Here is a 13302-nt window from a genome sequence, read left to right as displayed (position 1 = left end):
GCCTCGCCTGTGGGGTGAGGAGGTGCTCCCTCGCTTCGGGCCGCACAGTAGAGCGTGGCCTGCGAGAGGCAGCGGAGGGGGCGGGACAGGAGCGTGTCCAGCGCCTGGGGCACATGGGGCACGCGTCGGTCCCACCAGCAGAAAGAGACCGTGCTGTGGGAGCTGGAATAAGGTTTCCTGATGCTCAAGGGGTGTGTGTTGTGGGGAGCATTTGTAGCCATTTGTGCGTTCGGTAGAGGTTTCACATCCGCGGTCGGTCATATGAGGTAACTGATAACCTCCTAAACTTGAGCTAAAGGCAAAATTGATTCTGATTCGGGGGACATCGCATCAGCCTGAACCCGCTTTGTCCCTAAGGATGTTGCTTGGGGCAGGCGTCGTCTGCGACCAACGAAGAGAACTCTCCAGCCACGTGGAAGAATTAAGCCTAAGTGCTGACCGAGGTCCTGGAGGGATCAAGTCCGATTTCAAGCCCAACCCAGTGGGGCTCAGAAAAGCCCACCTGGGGTCCCGGGGCCGGGAGCCCGCGCCATCGGGTTGGGTCAGTGGTGGATTTCGTTTCTATTCCTTGCACGCGTCCCAGTAGTGCACGAGGAGATCCAGTTTCGCCAGAACGTCCCGTTGGCTTCTTGGTTTGAAAGTTGAAGCCCCGGGGTAGTAAATCTGGCCACAAAAAATATCAAACCTCGCTAATCCTAGACAAAATAAAAATATAATAGGCCACAAATTAACCAATTTGGGGCGCTTTCTGGGGCGGTTTCCTGGCCAGTCTCATGGAGCTACGGAACCTTGAGGGAGTGAACATCTCTCTAATTCTCTGCGTGTGTAAAGAACTAAGGAAGGTGTTAAAACAAGGTCTCCTTTCCATGGCCATCTACCCCTGTCTCCCAAACATCCCCCCAAACCCGCCTCATCCACAGCTCCCGGTGAGAGTGGGTGGGGGCCGGGAGGCTGGCCTGGAGCCCGAGCTCCGGCAGAATTAGCCTCACTCCAGGACGCAGGGTCTCCCAGGGAGACGGAACCAGGCCAGAGAGATCGCGGTCAGGGAGCCCCTGGCCCCCACTCGGGAGACAACCCGCCCCGCACGAAGGGCGCGTCTCCCGAGCCCCACGCCGGGGAGCTGGAAGGCAGGCGGACGCGCGAGGCTCTGGCAGGGTGGAATCTTTTTCAAAAAAATCTAAAAAAAGAAAAAAAATGAACAAAACTAAACTGCAAGCCCGCAGGTCCCCGCCGAAAGCGAGGTGGGGGAGGAGGGGGCGGGAACCGCCGAGGCGCAGAGAGTGGGGGATGCGAAACGAACTCAGTCCCCTGCACGGTTGGTGCCTTCGGGGGCTCCGCTGCCCTGCGCTCCCACCCGCAAGGTTTGGACTCAAAAGGGAGGGAGAGGATGGGAGGGAAAGGAGAGGAGGATAGGTGGAGGGGGAACGGGGACTCCTTTTCTCCTCCTGCCAGCGCCAGCTGGGGCGAACTTGAGGTGGCGAAGCTCGAGAAAACTTTTCTTTGGAAAGTTTAGGTAGCGTGGTTAGCGGAGGAGGCGCAGGGCAAGCGAGCAGCGCTGGGGTGGGCTTGGGGCGAGCGAGCTGGGTGAGATTGGGAGAGGGGAGAAGGTGACCGGGTGACCAGGTCCCGAGGCGGTTAAAGTTCTAAGTTTTCTGGGTCAATTCCACCTCTGGCCACAGAGGCTTTGTGGGGGCGAGTGACTGAGTCTGAAAGACGTTTCTTTAAGAAACAGACACGGCAAGGCCAGGAGTTCGGCGGGTTTTGTCGGTGCTGAAAGCACTACCCGGTGACGACGGCTCAGAGAGCGGTACCCGGGAAGTCTTGTCTGCCAAGGCAGGATTAGATGCCCCCGCCGAGGGGCATAACCCCCCACCTTCCCCCGCCCAGTGAGGGCCGCGCGCGCCAGGGCTCTTTGGAGCTACGCGCGCAGTTTCGTGTCGCAAGCCACGTGCACCCACGGCCTCTGGGGGGGACATTCGAGCGAGCGATCCCTCAGGGCAGGGGCCACAAAGCCCGGACTGGGTTTTTCCAGCCTGGGCATCCATGAGGGGGGCGGAACGAAGGGGCCCAACCCAATTTCTCCCTGCGCTCTGTGAAGGAAATGCGGTGCGCCCGCTGGAGCGTGAGGCTACGGTGGCCCGTTCTACACACCACCTGGCACTCCGCTTTTCCTCACTGTGCACCGGGGGGGAAGGCATAATTCAATTATAACATCCAAGTGCAGCGCACCCTTTTTCTCTTTTGCTTTGAAGCCTACGATATTTCAAAGGGGAATCTTCCAATTCCCAAATAAATGCCTATCGCTCTAAAGCCGAGTTGGGTTCTGTAGTAACTATTGGAATAATTTTTAAAAAGCCCCCAAATCGGCTGTGAGTGTACAGGCTGAAGAGGCTTATTTAGGCTCTCTGAGCACCATTCCAAACGGCGCAGCTCGCACTATTTCGGGAGAAGTTGGAGAGTGGAGAGAAAACAAGGTTATTTAAAGTGACTCCCAGAACGCAGCTTTCGTTCCATGACTCCTTAGGTGTCTGCGTCGCGGCTCCAGTTTAGCCGGGCCCAAGCGGCCCAGCTTTTGATATTTAAGCCAGGCCAGCTCCCGGGTGAAACTACCTGTTGGAGGATTCCGCCACTTAGCCATTCACCCCTCATTTTCCCTGCGCAATCCTGGCAGCGCTGGGGCGGCTCTGGGGGTGGCATGAGAAGGAAGAGGGCTGAAGAGCCGGGAGCGACGGACAAAGTCAGCTGCGCGTGGCAGTGCCCAGCGAGCGGCGCCCGCGCCACTAATCGCTCGTTGGGAACTAGAAACAGCCCCCGCTCCAGCCCCCCAACGCTGTGCCTGGCCCCTGACTGCAGGGATGGGCCCAAACTCCGCACGATTCTCTAAGTTCTAAGTTCGGAAACCACGAAGCAGTGTCATTGACGCTGGCGCCTTCCTGCGTATCTAACTAAAAACAAAAAACCTCCAGGAGGCTTCCCAGGCTGCCGCCCCCACCTTGCGCTCCAAAACCCAGCACTTTTCCCTGCACCGAAATTCACTTTACTACTTCCTGAAATTCGGAAAACTCCGCGACGCTTGGACTCTCTACAACCCAGGGGCTCTGTACAACTCCCTAAAGGTCTTGCTCGAATTGCTGGAGGGAAATCACTCTGCTCTTGCGAGCAAACAGATCTCTGTAAACAATCCAAATGGATGAGGGAGGGAAGCCAGCAAAGACAATTTGAGCAGCCTTTGTAGCCTGTTGGGAGAATTTTTGGAAGCTAGGGGGCAGGGGGCTTGGTCTCTCAGACGAACCTGTGGGAAGGGCAGTTCAGGCTGGGCCCTAGAGCTGGAAGTCTCATTTGAGAAGCGCACAGCCCGCGTCTGGCGAGCATTTAACGACCTTCTTTGGGCAAACTCTCCAGCAAAGCCCACCCGACATTAAATTTGGGGAGGAGAGTGTGGAGGCGCAGGCTGGTCTAAACCGGGAAATTTTCTTCCGGACGCAAAAGGCACTCCGCGTTGCGTCTCCGATGCGGGTTTCTGCTTTTTGGTTAGCGGCCCCCATTCCCCAGTGTCGGGAGCAGCGGAATTTGGAAGTGACCCTACGGGGGTGGGGGGCTTTTGGGGTCCGAAGCAACAGAAAGACATGCTCTGTGGCTGGGGGAAAGCGGCACTTTATTTCTCAGGGCATGCGCTCACATCCCCCACGGCCACAAAGCACTCGGCTGCAAACGAAATGGGGATAAACATTAGGTAACTACGGAGAAGGAGTGGAGTAAGCCTCATCTTGTTTAGGATACTCGTTTTGACAGTGAGGACTGCGGGGCTACGCGGAAGAATGAGAATTTATTAGTGAAAATTTCTTGCACAGGGATGAGGGTTGAGACTTCGAACTAAAAGGCGGCTCAGAACGCTTCCCGCGCCACAGTCCCTTTTTATCATCCTGGCAATAGTAGCCTGTTCGGCCCTGAAGTCACAACGCTATTCCCAGTCCTTAGTGGCATTTCCCTAACCTGGGTGCCTCTTTCCTGCCCCCACGCATCTGGGCTGTGGTTGCCCAGGACCTCTCCGCGCCTGGAGAACTCGGGCAAACTTGCCCTTCGCCAGGCGCGCACGCAGGGCTGGGCTCTCCCCGGGCGGGTCGTTCGGCGCGCCGGGGACCCTCCCGGGCCTGGGAAACCCGGCGTATTTTCCAGCGCTCAGCTTAGGCGCTCCTGTTTTATTTCAGTTCAATCCCAGGGGCACGGACCCAAGGATAACAAACAATGCTGCTTATTAGAGATACAAACGGGCACAGAAAAGAACCACACGGAAAAGCAAGTACAGAGGCATTTTAACAAGTGGCCAGACGTTCGGGACTGCCTACTAAAGTCACTTGTACAATGGAGGGCATTTCTCTTAAAAACAAAACAAAACAAACAGAAAAACAACCGAAGAAACAAAACCCAGACTTGCACAGAATGCAAGGTTTTGTCAAAATATGATGGTTGGAGCCTCTGGAGCTCAGTCGGAATTGTTGGTTTTATTTAGTTAGTTTATTTAGTTAGTTTTGCCTCTGGAGCTCAGTCGGAATTGTTGCTACCTGCCCATTCCCCACCCCCCTTAGATTGCAAGGCCTGCTAAAAAAAGGAGGGGTCTTCCAGGTGTCGGCATACTCTGATACCGTTATGCCAGATCCCTCAAGAATTGAAAGTACTACCTCCTTTTTAGGGAGTGACAACACGGGCTTTAGGGGGAGATATAATTGTAACAGGCACTGCCAGATAATTCAGAAATACAAAAAAAAAATCCCCCCATTTTAAAATGTAAACGCATATACCTTCTGGGCGCTGACCCCGAGAGTGGGGATGAGGGATTCCTCCCGGGGTAGCTGTGTAACCAATTTCTATTCTGCCCGATGGGCTGGCGAAAGGGCCTCCCATCTGCTCCCAACGCCCCCCTTACAATGTCAGAAAATCTTCCTGCCTGCAAACATTGGCACAAAGCTGCTATGACAGGCGGTGCTGCTTTAAATAGAAAGGAGACCGCAGGGCGAAAAGAGAGTCGCAACCTTCCTACCCACCGGACTACCTGCCTCCAGTCCTCAAAAGGCTGAGCACTGGCAAAAGAGACTCTGAAGAAAATCTCTCAGTCCAAGGATGTTGGGAAAGAATCAGCTGTGCGCTCCAGGAACACAGCTCTATTTGCTTTTCAGGAGCTGGGGTGCTCCAAAACAGGTGTCGGCAAACCAGGTGCTAAGTGGGAAGAGACTAGTCACCTCCTGTAGCTTAGTCTCCCCACTTTGTTTTGTTTGTTGTTGTTCAGATAAAGTTTATGCTGGAAGAAACTTCGGGGGTGCTTTAGCCCAATTCTTGTGGGTTCCCTTTGACTTTGTCCAAAGTCATTTATTCAAAGGGCAGCTCTGCTCCAGGATCTGCTAAGGGAGGGCCTACTCTCAACAGTGCCAGCCTTGTGCCCCATACAGAACTTTCATCCTAGGGAACTGGGCTGAGGTTGGCTCTGGCTGGGCCAGGGCTGTCTGGACCTTGAATTACACACCTTCTGCCCACCAAGGGCATCTCTCTTGTCAGAAAATGATTGTGGTGCCAACTGCACCCAAAGAATAGCCCAAATCTTCTTTTCCCACCTCCCACCCTAAGCTGATGACCTTACACAGTGTTCACAGGTTGTTTCCTGATTTAATTTCCATACTTGCATTAGAACTTGTTCAGCTGTCTCCCGCCCTTTCTGCCTATCCTAGATGGCAACTTCTCCTAGAAACGGTTTCTGCCTGGTGAACTCAAGCTTAAGAGGCTTCCTCCTGCAAAAACTGTGACTGAATTTTAGAAGGTGCCTCAGGCATGTTTGGTGGTGAGCATGCTGTCCTGTCTGTCCCACCATTTCCCACATCAATCGCCCTAGGCCTTGCCACTTTACAGAGAAGAAACTGAGGTGCAGAGAAGGGATGTGACTTACTCATGGGCATACAGGGAACTGAGGACAGACTCTGCAAGCAGATCCGGGTCTCCTGATTTAAAATCTATTTGCTCAGTTTTGAGGGAGGTATACTAGCTAACAATAAACTACTGTTTATTGAGCATCAACTGTGTGCTAGACCATGTGCTGTGCCAGCCGTGTTACATAAGTCATCATTGCAGCAATGCTAAAGAGCATCATTAGCCCCAATAAAATTTAAAAAATTGTAAAATGAATTCCTGCATAAACCAAAATACTTCAAATAATACGAGAGACCGTAAAATGAAAGTAAAAGTCTCCCACTCCATTCCCTCTCCCAGAATAATATTTATAGTTTCATTCCTTTGGTGGCTCTCTCTATATCTGATAGATGTTATCATTTTATGATTGAGAGGGAGGAGGCTTACCATCAAGATAAAAAGCCATGGCTACCTGTCTCCAGGCTCAGCACTTCCCGTTACTCTGTTAGCTAAGATACATGGGGAGAAAAAAGTGAGTGAGGCCACAGATGAAGGGTCAGGTCAGAGTTGAGATGAGCCCCTCTTCCCCGCTGCTCCTCCTGCCCCTGCCAGGCTCCTGAGACCACAGGCTCCTCTGTGTGTATAATCTGATGACCACCTTTGGTGGCTGCATTCCTCTAGGCCTTGGTGCAGCTGGACAAGCGACTCTCCCCATGCCCTGTCACCTAAGATCCCTGTCACCTAAGACTCTATCCTGCACTAGGTCTAGTGCTGAGACAAGCCCCTTGAGCATTAGATCCCCCTGCCTATCTCTCAGGGTTGCTGGGAGGCTCCAAGGACAGACAGGGAAAGGACTGTGTGAACTTGAACTCTCTCTATGTACACACGGCTATTTTTCAAAGACCTGCATGGGAAGAACCTCGGGGGCCTTCAGTTCGGAATAGTAGAGTTTTAGGTTTCTTTGCCAAAAGATGTGATTTTGGCATTTGAGGGTTTGTGTGTGTGTGTGTGTGTCTGTAGGGGCAGGGTTAGGAGTGTGTCTTAAAGTGGAAAAGGATGCTCATTTATCTGCAAAAGCTGGGAGCACTGAGTCTTTGGAATCGGGAGGCCTGAGCCAGTGTGGAGCAGATTTATTTGGGCTGGAGATCCAAGTTGCTGAGGACACAGGAGTGAGTTATCACGCTTGGGGTGCATGGTGGGAGGGTGAGAGTAGCAGAGGTATCCGTGAAAGGATGCTGAAGCCTGCCCCTTTGGGTAGGTGGCCACCACCAAAGGCTGTCCTTAAGACTGTTCAGGGGTTAGAAAGAAGCAGGTAAGGGATGGGTGCTGGATGGCATAAGCTTCCCAGAACTGGTTATTTAATTTGCTTGTTATTATTTCTGTGAGAGGAACGGGGAGGGATATTAGAGGATGAATGTGACAATCTTTCCAGGAAGCTTGTCTTGTTCTTGAGCGTTCTTCATTCTGGAAAAATCGCTAGAAACATGAATTTAGGGGCCTGCAAGTGAGAGTAAATGACAGGCCAGAGCCATGCTCTCCTTGCCTTTGCAGAGGAGCAGCTGGAGAGGGGCTGGTGCCTCTGAACCGCCTGCAACCCAGCACCAGCCAGTCTGAGGTGGTGGAGAAGGAGAATCTGAGACCGGGACGGAAGGGGAACGTGGCTTTAAGGTGATGAAGGGGGCTGGGGAGTGGGCTGGTTCCAATGAGAAACTGTGAAAGGAGGGAAAGTCAGATTTTCTTGAAGGCCCAGCCAGGCTTCAGAGCCTGCCTTCAATACCTGTCAGGACAAAGGCTGTTGCGCCCCCTGGTGTCAGACTGGCCGCCGGTGCCAGCGAGCAGCAGTGGAGACCTGAGGGCTGCCAGACCCAGGGACCAGCTGGAGGAGTCCAGGGGTCTGATGCCTTTTCTTCTGTTTGCTAAGGGAGTTGAAGTTGGAATAGCCTTTGCTTTCTCAACTGGGGAGTCTAAACAGAGACTCTGGTGTAGAGAGAGCGGGGTTTTGTCTTTTTTTGCATGCAATTTAGGCAGATAGGACAATGCTTGTTTAGAAGTTGTTGGTGGGGTGGGAAGTACACTGGCCTGAACGAAAAGACCTGCATTTTAGGTGGAGTGCTGGTCTGGGGTAAGTCATTTAAAATTTTAAAACCTCCCTTTCCTTGTCTTAAAACTAAAGAGATTAGAGTAAGATGTTTTAAAGGTCTATTCCAAACTCTAATACTAATTGGGATTTGTTAGATAGTCATTACACTGCACCTTTTTGTCTCAGAGCCTTGCGAATCTGACATTATTTTTTCTATTTATATGTTGGTGCAAATGTATGTTCCAGCGTCATGAGTGCCCTGATTCTGAGCAAAGATTTTAGTGTCTCCTTTCCTTTCAAAAATGCAAAATATACCTCTTTCCAGCACAGAAGTCTCTCCCCACCCCCACCAACCTTTTGTGGAGCCTCCTATAGGAAAGCTGCAGAGTGAGCAGGACTTCAGTCTCTCTGCTCTGTTTCTTTTAAAAATAAAGTACTGAAGTATTGTGCTGGAAATTCTGCTACTAAGTGTTACATGTGGTAGGTGTGAATATATGCTTCAATAGTTCCAGGCACAAGACCAAAAACTTCCCCAGAATTAGCAGAATTTTCAGCTATAATCTGGCTAACATTTTTCTACAAATGGGTACAAAGACAAATTTGGGAGTACATTCTCTCTAAGGGGCTATGCAGTTGGGTTTCCATTGAAATTTGGGGCTGTCCCTTGTACAATTGGGTGATTTTTAAGTAGGATCAGCCCTGGGAAAAAAACTATGTGGCTGCTGAGAGTTTTTCTCTCCTGAAACCTGCAAGTCTAGTCTCTGAGGTAAATAGTCAGGTACACATGGCAATTTCTTCCTTCCGTATTGCACTTAAACTGTTGTCCCTGTGTAATGGATACAGTTTTTTGTTGTTGTCGTTGTTTCTTAAGAAACTGATGATTGTCCTGTGAAGGATCACTTGAGCAGCAACCTTAGCCTTGCAGATGTGGAGGGAGTGTGCAGCTGTTGTCCTGTAGTAGACAGTGTCACTATTCCATATGCTGCAGGGGAGGAGAAGGTCCCTCTAAATGAGAGAGGTGAACCAGGAAGAAGAACACCAGCACAAATGAGTTGACTTATGGCAATGAACCCCCACCTGAGTAAGGCGGAGATGTGTGTGCGAGCATGTGTTGGCGCTGGGGTTAGTGCAGTGACTTGGAGCACTGTGCCCGCCTCTAAAAGAAACAGCTGTGTTATGGGCTGAACGGCATCCCCCCAAAATTCATGCACTGAAGCTCTAACTCCCAGTACCTCAGAATGTGACTATATTTGGAGAAAGGGTGCTTAAGTTAAAACAAGGTGGGCCCTAATCCAATATGATCGGTGGAGTCCCTATAAGAAGAGGTTAGGACACAGACATGGACAAAGGGTAGACCATATGAAGGCACAGGGAGAAGGTGGCTATCTACAAGCCAAAGAAAGACGTCTCAGAAGAAACCAACCCTATTGACATTTGATCTCAGACTTGCACCTCCAGAATTGTGACAAAATAAATTTCTGTTGTTTAAGCCACCAAATCTGTGTTATTTTGTTATGGCAGCCCCAGCAAACTAATACAAGCTACTACCCAGCACCAACAGATTATGTGCTGCCATTTGGACATGCAGACCTGGGGTTGCCAGATTTTCTAGTTTAAGAATCTTTTGCTTTTTAAATATTGGCAGCAGGGCTGGCTTCATGCGTGTGCAACCTGTGCAGTCACACAGGATCCTGTACTGAGAAGTGCCTCACATTTATTTGAATGCTCTGCTGTCGCCATCCTGAAATTCTTAAATTTTCAACAAGGGGCCCACAATTTCATGTTACAATGGTCCCTCACAAACTATGTAGCCAGTGCTGGTTGACAAGTAATACAAATTATAAATAATGTATGAATACATGTTAAGATTACAGAGGCCCACATAAAATATGTCTGAGGCTGGAGGCTGCATGGGATACTAGCATGAACTTTTTGTCATTAATTAGATTAAGACATCCCATTCCCTGTTAACCACTGGGAGGGAACTTATGGATCCCAGAGGTTTTTCTGGGGATGGGGAAGAAAAGCACAGATATTCCCCAGATGTGCTTTCCTGAGATTCCACATGAGCTAATGTGGCCCTGACCAAGGTTTTCTTTTTTCAGAGATGGGCATTGAAAACTTCACAATAAGACTATCTTGAGGAAAGGCCCAGCACAAGGAACTATAGGTTCGGGGTTGAGGGCTGGGGTCAGCCCTGCGTGTGGCTGATGCTGGAAGCTCTCCCAGGCTCATCCACCAAGGCCCTAAGTTGGACTTTGGGAAACTGGAGCCGAGGTACTGCCCACTGTGACCCTTGAGGCCCCAAGGGGCAGCACAGGCCCATGTAAAAACAACACAGAGACATGGCAAGAAAGAGCAGCGAGGGGACTGACTGAAACTGACTCCAGTTTTCTGCCTGGAGTTCGTAAACAGTACTCCTCCTTTGCACTGAGCCAGTCCTAGGATTCTTAAGGGGTTCTCAGCTGGGGTGAGTTAGAAGGGCTGAGCTGGAGAATAAAACAGGATGGTCTGTCTGAGGGTCTGGGCAGTCCCAAGCACTTAATTATAAGTAAGTGATATACTTCAATTGTCCGGTACATGCTATATCAGTTGATTCTAATTTTGAAGGGAAACTTTTGCTCTTAGTAAAAGAAATGTCAGTCATCAGTGAGTAGTCATGGGGATATTATGGAGAGATCCTGTTTTTAAGGATATGCAATGATTTATAGACACTCACTGAAAATATTATAGTGGAATGTTTGGCCAGGAGGTCTGCTTTTCTAGTTCTATTTCTGCCCAGTACTGGCTAACTGGAGAGTGTAAATTTTAAAAGTAACTTCTTACGCATATTATGCAAACTCCCTTAGGGGAATGAGTGAAAGACTGTTTGAGACACTCTGAATTTCTTGGAAGAAAGTTGCTACATAAATTAATATAGGGCCCTCTTTTTCATTGCAGGTCTGCAGGACACACCAAAGAACTCCCCCAAGTCATGCAAGGGAGAAAATGAACTTCTCTACTGGCCTCTATCAGGGAAGCTAATTTTTTCCCCTTCTTTTTCGAAACTTTCCCAAACCCCATGACTCTGATTTCCAGGTCAGAAATTAGAGTTTTATTTTTATTATTCTGTATACTTTGCATATGGAGAGTCTCTGAAGGAACTTTGTTATGGGCTGATTATTGTGAGCCTGTTGTGGGCAAGGTGCTGGAGAGGGAATTCAGCCAGCCCTGGGCAGGGGTCTATGAACCCCAAGTCAGCTCCTACTTTTTCCCTGCAGGTAGCAGCCGCCTTCTCCCTAGAAATAGCACTGGGAATGGTGACCCAATATTTAAGAGGTTTGAAATTCTACATGAAGCATTTGAGTTATGTCATAAATAACAATTTCTTTAATAATGTGGAAAATAAAGAAGCCTGCTAAAATTTTTAACTTTTAAAGACCTTTGGTTTAAGAGAAATGAAAACTTATGCCTACACAAGACTTGTACATGAATGTTCACAGCAGCCTTTTCATAATAGCCAAAAGAGGAAGGCAATGCAAATGTTCATCAGCTAATGAATGGATAAACGTCATGTGGTATATCCATATAATGGAGTGCTACTCAGTAATAAAAAGAGATGAAATGTTGACACATGCAACAACATAGATGAACCTTGAAACATCATGCTAAGTAAAAGCCTTTCACAAAGGAACACACAGTGTATGATTCCATTTATATGAAATTTCTAGAATAGGCAAATCCATAGAGATAGAAAATAGATTAGTGGTTGGCTAGGGCTTGGAGAGAAGGTGGGAGGATTGGAGGATGACAGAAAAATGGTGCAGAGTTTCTTTTTGGCATGGTGAAAATATACTAAAATTAATTGTGGTGATGGTTGCACAACTCAGTGATTGTATTACAAACAGGTAAATTGCATGGTGTGCAAATTATATTGCAATAAAGCTGTTAAAACTTTTTTAAAAATAATACTTTATAAAAAGACCATTGGTTTATCTCTCTTTCTCTGTACCCGGTCACTTTGGGATAAGTGTGTCTAGGCTGAAAAACAGATTTTATGAGCCAACTGAAATGATGATGTGAAAAATAGTGATTTTTTTTCCTTAGGTGGAGAGAGTCTGATTTGCAGGTTCTTGAGTACCCACAACACTCATACCTGTAACTCTTTTGAACTTTGCTGAAATTTTTTTTCCTTACCCTGAAATCATTAAAATATGTTTAAACAATGATACTGAGGTGCATTTATGGTTTTTGTCTTCCTAATATTCCTTTCCCTTTCTTAGGTAACAGCATCCCAATTTTCTCTTAAGAAACCACACACTCCACTTTTAGTTCATGTGGTTTGGATATTGCTGACTTTACACCTGTGCTCTATGACTCAAGACTCTTCAATCAGCATATTCTATCCAGGGGTGTGTTGGAGCCAGCTCATACCAGCTCATGCAAACCAACGGGTATAAAGATCATAATAGTCAAACCTTATCACTTCCTACTCATTTGTCTAAATTTTACCATTATCTATGCTGTTGCGATTACTTTCATCTATTGGATCTGTATGGTGGAAATACTGTGTAACCGTCTGCCACTGTGCAGCTCTTCCCAGTTCCACATCCAGTGACTTGTCTTTGAGAGCTTGAAATTGGCCGGGGGCGGGGGGTGGGGGTGGTACTTACAGAACTAGGCAAATGCTATATACCAGGGCTTCCCCTTTTCCTGCCAAGGAGATTGTTAAACATTTACCAGCTGTAGTGGGTTGAATGTTGGCCCCCCAAAATATATGTCTGTATCCTAACCCCTGGAACTTGTGAATGGGAGCTTGTTTAGAAAAAGATTGTTGCAGTTGTCATTAGGTTAAGGATCTTGAGACGAGATCCTCGTGGGCCCTGAATACAATCACACATGCCCTTATAGAATAGAGACTAAGAGTGATATGACACAGACACACAAAGGAGACATACAGAGGTAACAAGTACGCGGTGTGCCCACAGACCAAGGAATGCCTGGAGGCACCAGAACCTGGAAGAGACAAGAAACAGAATCTCCTCTAGAGCTTCTGGAGGTATCATGGCCTTGCTGACACCTTGATTTTGGACCAGTGGCCTCCAGAAATGTGAGAGAATAAATTTCTGTTGTTTTAAGCCATTCAGTGTTTGGTAATTTGTTTTGGCAGCTACAAAAAACTAATACACCAGCACGCCACTGCAGCGCTATTGTAAGGCTCAGGGACGGGCATGTGACCCAAGCTGGGACAACAGGAAGTCAGCTTCTATTGTAAAAGAAACAATCTCCTGCCTGGGATTGCTGAGTGGTTCCATTTTTGCCACTATATTTGCCTAAAAATGAAAACA

At 48.6% G+C, this 13302-nt stretch overlaps 1 long non-coding RNA gene across 2 annotated transcripts; it reads left to right on the top strand.

Moving 5' to 3' along the window:
* The first annotated feature begins 1278 nt into the window (after positions 1 to 1278).
* On the top strand, positions 1279 to 13090 carry LOC123646635. Of its 2 annotated transcripts, XR_006737958.1 has the most exons (5): positions 1279 to 1361; positions 7447 to 7563; positions 10916 to 11053; positions 12238 to 12408; positions 12943 to 13090. It is a non-coding gene; the product is annotated as an uncharacterized LOC123646635 (long non-coding RNA). The 2 variants fall into 2 exon arrangements; XR_006737957.1 differs by lacking the exon at positions 7447 to 7563.
* The last annotated feature ends 212 nt before the right edge of the window (positions 13091 to 13302 follow it).

Source organism: Lemur catta, chromosome 10 (genome assembly GCF_020740605.2).
Source record: "Lemur catta isolate mLemCat1 chromosome 10, mLemCat1.pri, whole genome shotgun sequence".
NCBI lineage: Eukaryota > Metazoa > Chordata > Mammalia > Primates > Lemuridae > Lemur > Lemur catta.
Note: the sequence above shows the minus strand (reverse complement) of the source record. Positions and strands in the feature narration are given on the sequence as shown.